We start from the raw sequence: 14,081 nt of genomic DNA on the forward strand, positions 1-14,081 counted from the left end.
AAATTCAAGTGCTCCAGCAACCTGAGCCCACAACCCCCGTTGGCAACCCCCTGCTATTATTATTTTACTTTATCCTTTTCAAAGTACAATGGGATAATTTGGAACATAAATATTCACCTCGATTACAGAAGGAAAGAGATTTCACTTTTTATTGTAAAAACGCGACTAAATGTCCGATATCGCTAGTCGAATTTCTGTCACAGATCAAGTTGGAAAGATTTTATAATTTAGTGCGGTGGTGATCCCCCTCTAAAATTTCAAACGCCTCCACCAAATTTTGAGGTGTAAAACCACACTTTTAATTCCCTAACTTGGATACACTTTTTATTCGATTATTCAGATATTGACGCGTATATGCCAGTACAGATAGTCAGTCAGCAAAATATTTACCACCCCCTAAGTTTGGAAACACCCTCTCTCGAAAATGAAAAGCTGGGGAGCATACTGATTTAGCGTCAATTGTAAACTCGATCAAGCACTAGTAAGAAATGAATTAATGTTCCATGATCCTCTCAAAATTATTTTATCGATGCTCTCAAGATTATTTTATCTGGGTATCTAAAAAGGAATAACTGGCTAACTAACCCCATACACAACGTGGACTGGTGGCCGGACAAGAGACCATAGTTCGCCATATAATTAACTCTCCTGTTTATCGGGGGATAAAATAATGTACAAAACCATATTGTTGCTTTGAAGTAAAAAAATGTTGAATACTGTTTAAAACGTACAATTCTCAAATTATTTTCAAAGTAGCTTAAATATCATGGTAAAGTTATAATGACGAATACATCTATTTTGTTTATTTTTTATAAAAAAAATTCTATTTTCTACAATTTGGAGCTACCGTAAACAGCCCGCCATTAGATGAACGTCGAAAACAAAACAGGGCAACAAATGACGTTTGGGACAGATTGTTTTGTAATCGAAGCACGTGATTTGTATTGTTGACCAATCGGTGATCGTCACTTCTTCTGTTTGTTTCTTTATTATATTTGCCTTCTTCTCACCCTGACACGTTGGCCAAAAAAGCGAGACGACGAGCATTCGAATCAGGGGCAGCGAGGACGAGGTTGGTTTAGTGTTAGTAGAGCGTTTACGGACAGATTGAGCTTAAGTTTAGACATCGTTGGTCATCCGAGTTCAAGTATTATTGAGGATCGCTGCGATACTTCGAAAACGCTGGCGGTAGCAATGTTTATATCAACAGGAAGTAGTCTCAGATGATATTACTTTTGCGTTTTCTTTTACTCATTTTATCTTTTACTTCTATTGTTTTGAACTTTTATTCATGTTTACTATATCGCTGTTAATTTTGCAGTGTTTGTACCCCTTTTTTAATATTGTTTTTATATATGTGTGCGATATTCAATATTGTGGATTGCTACCTTATTTTATGTGCTATCATTCGATAATAGACTTTTATCCCTGCCTGATTACCTATAAATCTGGTGTTTTGTTCACATTTTCATAGAGGCCTGCAACGTGAAATGGATGATTTATTACCGCCTCCACTCCAAATCGATTTTGTTGTACTATTGGAGAACCCAGGGTAAGTCTTATATATATATATGCGGTTTGTCTTTAAGTGTTATTTTGCCTACAAATCGCTGACGTTCAAATTGGAAAACGTATATTGGATACAATTTTTTCGGGGGCGTTCATGGAGCGAAATATGTATGATGTTTCTGTAAGTCTACTTTGATCTTTTGTACAAAGGCCCCGTCACTAACGCAAAAATGTTAGATCCGAGAAAAACACATCCGCCACGTTTTACGGTCAAGGTTAGGTCTGCATTCCTAACATTAACCTTAAATGGATAATTCTAATTTTCTTGTTTGAAGTGTTGACGGGGTTGTTTTTTGCCGGTGACTATGTACAAAAGATGCTAATAGAGAAATGGAAATTTTTTTTATGCTTTAGAGATTGAACCTTAAATCGCATGTTTATCAGCAAGTACGTCACGTCTCAACGAAAACGCGGTATTTTGAATTTTTATCATAAAAGTATTTAATATATTTCAAGCCGGTTTACTTGAAACAAAGGGTCTAAAAATCAGTTTCTTAGGGCATGCAAAAACTGTTCCGAAGGGCAATGGATGGCACAGTGGAAACGACGGCGAAAAATCGCCGAAAGATCCGCTCTTATTCTGTAAGTACTTGGGTATTACTGTAATCAACCTATTACCTAATAATAATCTTGTTATTTAACTTCAACATCACGTTATTTTGAATGTACACAAAAAATTTGAGATTATGCGTTTTTTTTTATCAACTATTTTCCAGAAATTCAAGAATGGGGGTGCGACAATCGTTAATTTCGAAGGAATGCGAAATAGAGTGTCATTTGTTCAAGGGAATAAGAATTTGCTTTTCATTCAATCAAGTCCTCGAATATAAACTTATTGAGTTGCGAAGCATGTGAGCAGCGTTTCCTCCGTGGGTGTCTCGGAACAAAGATACGTAAAAGTTTTATCTGTATCAAATTTAATTTAATTTTAGCTTTTGAGGTAGTATATTATACAGACGACCACGAGAATGCGATGTTTTGTTTGTTTCAGGCATAAGAAGGGTGAAACAAAGATCTTGAATACATCATTCAAAGCAAGCGGGAAGCGTGTTAGAAAAGCAAAGTGCAATATTTCGATATTCTGAATAAAACTAAAGTACCTAAGAACAAAGGGTCTAAAAATCAGTTTCTTATGGCATGTAAAAACTGTTCCGAAGGGCAATGGATAGCACAGTGGAAACGATGGCAAAAAAATAACTGAAACTTATGCTGATATATATTCTGTAAGTACTTTTGTGTTTTTGTAATTATGTCGTTTATTGGATTAGTTAACGGTTAACCAGTTACTCATTTTAGATGCTTGGACTTGATGGCGGATTACTTAATACTTGAATAAGTTTTTGTTTGTTCAGCTCAGTGGTTCTCGACTTCCAATTTTTTTAATGATTTACGGCGTTTTGCACTGAATCAACAAAAAACTAGTTCGAAACTTTAAAACAAACACAAGTATATGATGAAGATATGGGTGCACTTGTTTCATAGTGATTATTCATCTGTTTTGGGTTGGGTTTTGCAAAGCGCAACTCTCATATCGTGTTTTACCTTTGTATTATCGATCGAGCTATGAGCCATATACAAGATTTCTTCCGCAGACCTTTCGAAAGTGATTCACATACCCCCATAAGGTACCTGGACCCCACTTTGGGAACCACTGGTATAGCTGATAAAGGGAAATTTTCCTATTTTAAGAAACAAGCAAAAGGATTACAAGATCATGGGATGAGAAGGAATTGAAACTGAATTTATTTTTATTTCATTGACATTGACAGGAACAGCTGAACAAAATAGAAGAAGAAAGAATGTGTAAAGTCTGTTTCAGTAATTCTGCTGATATGGTTTTGCTACCCGGTCGTCATTTACTTTGCTGTTTGGATTGTACACAGAGGATCAAAGAAGGCAATCGGAAATGCCCTTTTTGTCGTAAGAGGATTCGCAATACAGTAAGAATTTTCAGGTGTTGAATTAAGGTAAGTTAACTCATTAACTAAACGCTTTTAACAAGAGCAGAAGATGACTTGCATGCAGTCATGTCAAAATCATATGTTGGTCACAGATAAATCTTTGACTTAAACATTTTTGCCAATTCAAAGCTGAAATTAATTTATTTCAATGACTCTGTCGACAGTTAGATAAAACTTTTTTTGACACTCCGGCATTGATGATTTTTAAATAGCGCTTTACTCTTTATTAACACCATTATTAGGTTTTGTCATTTTATTTTTCAGGTACACACCGAAACAGTATACTGAAGAAAAGCACTGTGTCGAATATATTAAATAAAGTTTTAATTGAATTCTATTCTTCTTTCTTAATATGTTATTGTACAACTCTGATATCTTCGCTTTCTGTAGTTTTAAAGAACTGGGCTTCATTCTCCTGGCTGGTCTGACCCATTACCCTTGTAAAATTCATCAAAGCCATGTTAGAGTTCCTGCTTCAAGTGAATGACTTTATAGTTTTATTCAAATAAAGCACAAATATGTGCGAAAAGTTTTGAATCTAGCTCTATCACACCCAAGTTTTGTATGAAGGTGGTACCGAAAATGAGTATTGTATTTCATCGGTAGGGCCCAGACTGAATACTTAACTATTCAGAATACGTCCTGAGAGCATATTTTCAAATATGGAATATATTCTAAACTGGGAACATCTTTATTCAAAAATTACAATATTCTGTATATATTTCGTTTCATCATATTTGAAATGGCACAAATATTAGGATCATTGTTTTCACATTTCATTTGCATGCATTTGATGAACATATGCTTTGCCCTGCTTGGTTGATGCCAAATTTACGTCTCAAAATCGACAATTTGCAAAATTATATATATATTTCAAAATTTTCCCTAACTCAAAGTATCTATTATATTGAATGTAATACTTCTAATATGTTCGAATATTCAATACTACGCGAAAGCAGTATGCTCATCAGATCAGATTTACCTATTAGGGGAGTGTTTCCAGATTTAGTAAATATTTTGCTGTTAGCATAACTATTTGTAACCCATAAAAAATGTGTTATGCAGTTGACTGACAATCTGCACTGGAAATTTAAAGTTTGATGTGGATCTCGTTCTGGAAAAAATTGTGATCGTTTGGGCGATTACACAATAAATACAATTGTTTTTGACTGATCTCATAAGAACGTAATAAATTCCACTGAAGAGATTACACTAATTCTTCAGTTGATCCCACGAAACGAATTTTTTTTCTGTGTTGCTTCAAATGTATAATAGTGTTGACTAATGACTTTATTGTAGTAATAGAATCTTTCTCTGTATTTCTCTGGTGAGTTGCATGGATGTCCAATAAATTCTAATATTCACCCAATAAATTAAATCTTAATTGGAAGCTTGATGCCAGTAACTTGCTTTCAATCCCGCGACTTCCCTTTCCCACCAAACTTTTGTTCTCTATCGGTTAGGGTTGGTCGGTTATTGCTTCCTCCACGAACAGGTGCGTTTATCCCAGGGGTCTCCAACTCAAAGTATGTCGCGGGACACTTTTGAAATTTATTGATGACGCCGGCCGCAAACTAACAAATTATATATATACAAAATTGGGTACTCCCCAAGTATGCACACCAAGATGTCGCATAACCTGAACCCTAACCTGGTACACAACCTGGGTCCAGGTTGTGCGCCATCTTGGCGCAGGAGGTCCCAAATTTGTTATACAAAAATTAACAAAGTAAATCGGAATATATTTGTTAAAATTACTCTTGAATCTTACACCAAGCGACACATGGAACATATTCGTTTATTTGTGTTGATTATTTGGCACCGTTTTGTAGCGGTGAAAGACTTGGCCCTATTTTGCGTTGATTTTCTGGTCTTTAGACAGCATACAAACTCCCGTCCGTTAGTCGTGTGCGAAAGGCTGATTTGTTAACGCTCATTGGTAAAAAATTATATACACTCTTCAATAAAGCTTCCCTCAACGAAAGGACGCGACGATTTCGCAATCATCTCGGGCAAAGTTTGCCTTCATCGAATCTTCTCAAGTTTGTTTATGTCTGGGAAAAATTTCTCTGTTTCATCAGTGAAAATTTTATTTGCCTTACCTTTTTGTGACGAATTGTTTCAGTATAAACATGGTATTTTTCCCTGTGTAATGATCCGTAAGTTTATAAAAATCTAGTTTTGCGTTAACTGCACATACGATTCATAACTGCACACTGCAACTAATGATTCACAACTGCACACTTCCATGATCTGACCGAAACTTGTTTATTTCATCATAATAAAAACGCGAAATGAAATGATTGAATTTACAATTTAATTATTACAATAAAATATGAACGCGGTAAAGTGGAATAACGGGGAGTATTTTTGTTTTACTTTTAACTGTTTGTTGTACCGGACTCTTGATGTTAAATAACACGATAAAACTCATAGTTGACATCATACAATTTTAGTTTTTTTCTGGAAAAATCTCAACACGACGCGGGCCGCGAAAAAATGCTTGGCGGGCCGCATGCGGCCCGTGTGTTGATGACCCCTGGGGTATCCGGAACACGTAACGACTGGCTGAAATAATCCTGTTCCGGACATGAACTGGTAAACGGATGAAAAGACGTAACGTAGGTCATCCAATCAGCTTCCTTTTTCCGGATACATTTGGAAATCCTATTTCATCCTTATGAACGATAAGGTGCGCTAGGGCTAGGCCGTTGTTTTCTTCTAGGCTAGGCTACTTTGGTTGTGAGGATCCTTTCACAGTGACATCATACACGTTATATGGATTCCTAACGACGCCATAATATATATATTTGAAGTGCATTATGTCGTCGTAAGTATTTTTCCAAAATTCGAAATTCTGATTACAGGCAAAATACGTATGGTAATTAAGCAAGTATATTGCCTTACAATGTAATAAGCTCGGGGCTTAAATTATCGTTTCACTTTTTAAAAAAGTTAGATTTTATGTGGATTTTTCATAAAGCTATTATTCAGAGGCGTAGCCAGAAAATTTCAAGGGGGGGAGGGGGGGGGCTCTTAAATTCAAGTGCTCCAGCAACCTGAGCCCACAACCCCCGTTGGCAAACCCCTGCTATTATTATTTTACTTTGTCCTTTTCAAAGTACAATGGGATAATTTGGAACATAAATATTCACCTCGATTACAGAAGGAAAGAGATTTCACTTTTTATTGTAAGAACGCGACTAAATGTCCGTTATCGCTAGTCGAATTTCTGTCACAGATCAAGTTGGAAAGATTTTATAATTTAGTGCGGTGGTGATCCCCCCTCTAAAATTTCAAACGCCTCCACCAAATTTTGAGGTGTAAAACCACACTTTTAATTCCCTAACTTGGATACACTTTTTATTCAAATATTCTGATAGTGACGCGTATATGCCAGTGCAGATGTTCAGTCAAATACAGAAAACATTATCATGAGTTACAAATAGTTTTATCGCTGATAGCAAAATATTTACCACCCCCTAATTTTGGAAACACCCTCTCTCGAAAATGAAAAGCTGGGGAGCATACTTAGCGTCAATTGTAAACTCGATCAAGCACTAATTTTTTAAGAAATGAATTAATGTTCCATGATCCTCTCAAAATTATTTTATCGATGCTCTCAAAATTATTTTATCTGGGAATCTAAAAAGGAATAACTGGCTAACTAACCCCATACACAACGGGGACTGGTGGCCGGACAAGAGACCATAGTTCGCCATATAATTAACTCTCCTGTTTATCGGGGGATAAAATAATGTACAAAACCATATTGTTGCTTTGAAGTAAAAAAATGTTGAATACTGTTTAAAACGTACAATTCTCAAATTATTTCAAAGTAGCTTAAATATCATGGTAAAGTTACAATGACGAATACATCTATTTTTTTCCTATTTTGTTTATTTTTTATAAAAAAATTCTATTTTCTGCAATTTGGAGCTACCGTAAACAGCCCGCCATTAGATGAACGTCGAAAACAAAACAGGGCAACAAATGACGTTTGGGACAGATTGTTTTGTAATCGAAGCACGTGATTTGCATTGTTGACCAATCGGTGATCGTCATTCCAAAACCACGACTTGTTCTGTTTGTTTCTTCATTATATTTGCCTTCTTCTCACCCTGAAACGTTGGCCAAAAAAGCGAGACGACGAGCATTCGAATCAGGGGCAGCGAGGACGATGTTGGTTTAGTGTTAGTAGAGCGTTTACGGACAGATTGAGCTTAAGTTCAGACATCGTTGGTCATCCGAGTTCAAGTATTATTGAGGGTCGCTGCGATACTTCGAAAACGCTGGCGGTAGCAATGTTTATATCAACAGGAAGTAGTCTCAGATGATATTACTTTTGCGTTTTCTTTTACTCATTTTATCTTTTACTTCTATTGTTTTGAACTTTTATTCATGTTTACTATATTGCTGTTAATTTTGCAGTGTTTGTACCCCTTTTTTAATATTGTTTTTATATATGTGTGCGATATTCAATATTGTGGATTGCTACCTTATTTTATGTGCTATCATTCGATAATAGACTTTTATCCCTGCCTGATTACCTATAAATCTGGTGTTTTGTTCACATTTTCATAGAGGCCTGCAACGTGAAATGGATGATTTATAAACGCCTCCACTCCAAATCGATTTTGTTGTACTATTGGAGAACCCAGGGTAAGTCTTATATATATGCGGTTTGTCTTCAAGTGTTATTTTGCCTACGAATCGCTGACGTTTAAATTGGAAAACGTATAATGGATACAATTTTTTTCGGGGCGTTCATGGAGCAAAATATGTATGATATTTCTGTTCACGCTAAAAGTAAGACTAATTTGATCATTTGTACAAAGGCCCCGTCACTAACGCAAAAATGTTAGACTATGTACAAAAGATGCTAATAATTTCAGAAATATTGATGAGCAGTAGAGAAATGAAAATTTTTATGCTTTAGAGATTGAACTATAAATCGCATGTTTATCAGCAAGTACGTCACGTCTCAACGAAAACACGGTATTTTGAATTTTTATCATAAAGTATTTAATCTATTTCAAGCCGGTTTACTTGAAACAAAGGGTCTAAAAATCAGTTTCTTAGGGCATGCAAAAACTGTTCCGAAGGGCAATGGATGGCACATTGGAAACGACGGCGAAAAATTGCCGAAAGATCCGCTCTTATTCTGTAAGTACTTGGGTATTGCTGTAATCAACCTATTACTTAATAATCTTGTGATTTAACTTCAACATTACGTTATTTTGAATGTACACAAAAAATTTGAGATTGTGCGTTTTTTTTTATCAACTATTTTCCAGAAATTCAAGAATGGGGGTGCGACAATCGTTAATTTCGAAGGAATGGGAAATAGAGTGGCATTTGTTCAAGGGAATAAGAATTTGCTTTCCATTCAATCAAGTCCTTGAACAAAAACGTATTGCGTTGCGAAGCATGTGAGCATCGTTTTTTCCGGAGGTGTCTCGGAACAAAGATAGGTAAAAGTTTGTCTGTATCAAATTCAATTTTAATTTTAGCTTTTGAGGTAGTATATTATACAGACGACCACGAGAATGCGATGTTTTGTTTGTTTCAGGCATAAGAAGGGTGAAACAAAGATCTTAAATACATCATTCAAAGCAAGCGGGAAGCGTGTTAGAAAAGCAAGGTGCAATATTTCGATATTCTGAATAAAACTAACGTACCTAAGAACAAAAAGGGTCTAAAAATCAGTTTCTTATGGCATGTAAAAACTGTTCCGAAGGGCAATAGATAGCACAGTGGAAACGACGGCAAAAAAATAACTGAAACTTATGATGATATATATTCTGTAAGTACTTGTGTATTTTTGTAATTACGTCGTTTATTGGATTAGTTAACGGTTAACCAGTTACTCATTTTAGATGCATGGACTTGATGGCGGATTACTTAATACTTGATTTCGTTATTTGAAATATACACAAAAGTTGTGATGATGCATTACATTTTCTTATGAACTATTTTTCAGAAATTCAAGAATGGGGGTCCGACAATCGTTAATTTCGAAGGAATGCGCAATAACGGGAACAGTGATATTTGTTCAAGTGAATAAGAACTTGCTTTTCAATCGTGATGGTCCTTCTGAAACAAAACTTATTGGCGTTGCGAAGTACGCGAAGTGTTCTTTTTCGAAACAAGATAGATAAGAATTGTCTTATCAAATTGAATGTAATTTTAGCTTGGGAGTTTCCTTTATAGACGGCCATGAGAATGCGACGTTTTGTTTGTTATAAGAAGGATGAAACAAAAATACTTTCAAAGCAAGCGGGAAGCGCGTTAGGAAAGCAAGGTGCAATATTTTGACGAGTCTGAATAAAACCAAGGTACTAGAACCCTTCGACAAACTCCTATTTATAAAGCGATGTTTAATGTGTTTTAGAATTGTCGTCCAAAATTTGAAGTCTAGAATGAAAAGTATCCAACGCAAGCGGAAAACATGGAGCAATGTACGACCTTTACGTGCGTCTCTAATAAAAATGAGGCAAGGTAACTTCTTTTCTTGAAAAATTTTGGAGGTTTTCCACAGCTTCACACATGGTATCTTTCAGAGGCGTCTTAAGCAAACTTTTTATAGCAACTGCGAATTTGTTCTAAAAATCATATTTATTTGAAAGTTTTGAGAATGCGATACTTTTGTTTGTGTAAAATTGGTGATCGAGTTTATTTAATAGGAGAAAAAGTTTTTTAATATTATTCAAACTATCTTAGTTTGAAACACGGTGTGTGCTTGTTTTATTTTAAAGATTGATCAACGTGCATTTTCGTTACAATGCGATGTTTTTGTTGTGTTCCAGAAATTGCCCAAAGAAAGTAGTACAAGCGAAAAAATGTGAAGCAGTGAATACTTTTCTGTTCGTTTGTCTCAACACAAACAAGGCAAGTTAGCTAAATTTTCCCAAAACTACGCTTGTAGGGAAGTGCTGGTGATTCATAAATTTTAATTCATGGCTCGGAGAAATGATAATAGCCGTGACATACTATTCGTACAGACATAAAGCGCCTCTTTGTTGATTGGAATTGGAATAATATGCAAAATAGCCGTATTTATAGATTTAGTTCACTGCTCTGGCTGAAACCACTAAAATCGTAAATTGTTTTTCAGGTATCGAGGACTGGAAATTGCTCTACAAATTGCGGAGAAAATGCAAACAATTAAAGTGATTAACAAAATACGTCTGCAGAAGGATTCGGTGAGTTCCTATCGGATATATTCGCACCACAGGACTGCTAGGTCAAAGAAATGTTTAGACCAGGGGTGTGCAGCCTTTAATACAAAAAAACCAAATGCCTGTAACTGGGTGAAACCGCGAACGGTACCTTTATTTAACATAGGCTCTTAGTAGATAAATTTTGGGTTTTGATCTTATGACATGCGTTTTTCAATTTGCGCAAGCTGGCTTGGGTCATTGCAACGTTATATGCATAAATTGGACTAGCTTTGCAACGCGAAAGGGTTGGTATTACACGCTCGTTCCAGATTAAACAACTTCTTTCGCGGGCCCCACCCCATTCAAAATTGGCACTTCTAGGCCGCAGGTTGCACACCCCTGATTTAGATCCTTGGTTTCAACCGTCAGTTCGCGGACTAATGTAATTCCGCTCAGTTTTTCCCAGGTCACTTAACCGCTTAATGAACGAAACGTTGCTTTAATCTTCGGTCGTCAAAGTAGGTGTTTGACAAGCGTGGTGGTATTGATTTCCTAGCGGTTCTTTGATCATTTTTTTTTCTAATACATAGTCAGTGTCCAAAATGTAACTCAGTTACAGTTTATTAAATCCCAGCATTATTCATTTCGATATTCTGTTACCGGTCCACGAGGTCATTACATTTAATGTTACTGATCCATCGGGATAAAATGTTATGGAATACCGATTCGGATCATCGACTCTGCTAAGAAGTTGTAAACGAATTTTGACTCTAACCACGAATTTAATAAAAATTTTGACCCGACTTTGACTGATATCGAAAAAAAAACAGATTTAATTATGTATTTTTGACGAATACAAACCTTCTCTAAGACTGTTAAGAAACTTCGTAAAAATCAATGCCGAATTTTTATAGAATATTTCGACTTATCAATATAAACATTAGATAATTAAGTGTCTATATTTCTGACTTTCCGCTCCGGGTACTTTCAGAATAACTCTTGCTCAACTTTGAATACACAGCCCTGATTTTTATATACTATACTCAATATATCGCAGCTTAATCTCCAGTCACTATTTCTTGCAAATAATTCCCAAGATATTTCTACCTGAAAAGGACTTTAAATTTTTTTTTTAAATGCTTTGTTGGGATTTTTTTATTTTGTAGAATTGTTTGTGAATTTGGCTTTATGAAATTCGAACATTAGGTATTGGAAACTTTTCGCCTTTCTTTGTGTTGCACACACCCAGAATGCCACGTGATATGACACAAGCGTGGCAGCGATTCAGCTTTCTGGGACCACTGAAATGCTCAAACAGCCATGCATCCTTACTAATAAATCACAAGTTTGATTTATCTGGGCTACATTTAATTTTATGAATAATCTTGGGGAATTTATCTTATATATCGTGTCAAATTATATTTACGCAATTCCGATAATATAAAATGTCGATAACTTTGTCTCTCGATACTATTTGTTGCAAATAAATTTAAGATATTTCCACCCGGAAAATCTTCGTTTGATGTGTGAGAGTAGTTAGTATTCCTACAAAAATACTGGAATAGTTCGGTTCGGAAGTTGACAAATCGTATTTTTATTATACAGGTTATGTCACGATTACGAGCATATGCGAAACAAGGCAATGATGAATCTCACGAATTAGGCGTTTGTTAAAGTAAGTGTTGGGGCAAGATGACAATTACGTATTCATCTTGGTGGATAGGAGAGCCTATAAGACGGCTTAATCACACAGAGACAACGGTTTCCTGTCTGGTTACCAGTTCATGTCGGGGGCGGAAGTATTTTGCCATTTGCGTCAACATTAGGTTCTCAATCTTATTAAAATACGTTCCACCCTTTCCATATTTAAGAACTTCTGTTTTGGTTTTCTTAGTCGCTGGTGTCCCATTAGATTGTTAACTGCACAACTGCGCCTAGCGTTTTAAGTTTTGAATAGTTAATATTATAAAATATTTCGTTCTACCCACAGGTGGAATCTTAATACTAATTGCTAACTACTAAGGCGCACGTTCCTAATCGGGTACATTGAAATTTTCCCCAATTTGTTCGTTTTCATTTAAAAGATGTATATACTAAGTGGCTAAATTAAAACATTTTAGTCGTCCATATAACTGTGCGAATTATACAGGGTGGCCCAAAAGTAGGTATACAGTTATTAAACTATTTTATATGCTTTGAAGCTACTTGCAGTTCACTTTATGTTACTTGTTAAGTACCACAAAAATTGCTTATTTTTTAGATAATAAATCTAGTGTGACATTTACATTAGTTTTCTAACTGCTTGGAAGGTAATAAAAAAAATAAAAGAACTGTATATACCTACCTTTGGGCCATCCTTTTATTCCGATTTTATTCCAACTTGAATTTGGAAATAGTGAAACTTGTAGTATTAAAACTGTCGGTCGAGGCTAAATGGGGTACATTTTGAAACTTTGTGCGATGGGTGCCATTTTACGTAGATACGCCCGCCACTGCTCGAAATAACTAAATTTTACCATCCAATATTAAAACTTCCTTCTCTTCTGTCTTCATCATTGAAAATCGTTCAGGCATGACCTGTTAGAATAATCTAACCCCCGAGCTCAGAATTTCGTGCTTGCCAATTTACTTCAATAAACTAATTCCACCCTAGGGGCTAAGCCTATCCCGACTGAAAGCCCCTCTTTAATTCATAACTATTATTCAATATGAATTTCCAGTTTGTGGAATCGCGATTCATTTGGCCCATTCATTTAATTGGTCCTTGGTATTAGTATTATCTCGAAATTCTACGCACATTATCCCTCACCAATGCTGTTATTAATAAAATTTCGCGTAGGTCTAAGTTGGTCGGGTGTAAAGTCTGTTACTGCTATTGAAATTAATTTGAATGCTAAAATCTTAAATAATTAGAATCTAATACTATACCAGTTTTATAATATATTTCACATATCTCCTTGTTAGTTTGTTAAATCTTTTTTATATTTCAGTTGTCATAAAAGACAAGAAATCCACTTCTAAATTTTTCAACCAACCCGGAATTCGATGCCTGTCAGATCGCCCCAGCAGTGACATATTTGTCTCCTAGGTCGAATTTTAAACTTCGTCCCCTCAATAGCAAACTGACTAATTTTAACTACTGGTATACCGAGATGCTTCCTTGTTTAATAAGTATCGTGACACGAGGCAATATTTAAAAATGATTGTTGTAAACTGCTTGTCTGAGAAGGTCTGACGAAACGTTAAAGAAATACATTTTGCATTTGTGTTAGTGTGCATCTGGACTTTTTAATTGGATAGAATGACCCTTTTGACTGTTCTGAAAATTTGCTGAATTTTGGAATACGTGTACGTTATTATTAAGTAAGAGTAACTACGTGTTAAATTT

The 14,081-nt window shown here is 35.5% G+C and overlaps 1 long non-coding RNA gene across 1 annotated transcript; it reads left to right on the plus strand.

Moving 5' to 3' along the window:
* Window positions 1–7,881: 7,881 nt before the first annotated feature.
* On the plus strand, window positions 7,882–12,368 carry LOC120334413 (uncharacterized). Its single transcript, XR_013468857.1, has 9 exons — window positions 7,882–8,192; window positions 8,426–8,696; window positions 8,828–9,004; window positions 9,103–9,174; window positions 9,514–9,834; window positions 9,925–10,031; window positions 10,340–10,421; window positions 10,648–10,735; window positions 12,299–12,368. It is a non-coding gene; the product is annotated as an uncharacterized LOC120334413 (long non-coding RNA).
* Window positions 12,369–14,081: the final 1,713 nt, after the last annotated feature.

Source organism: Styela clava, chromosome 15 (assembly GCF_964204865.1).
Source record: "Styela clava chromosome 15, kaStyClav1.hap1.2, whole genome shotgun sequence".
Lineage (NCBI taxonomy): Eukaryota > Metazoa > Chordata > Ascidiacea > Stolidobranchia > Styelidae > Styela > Styela clava.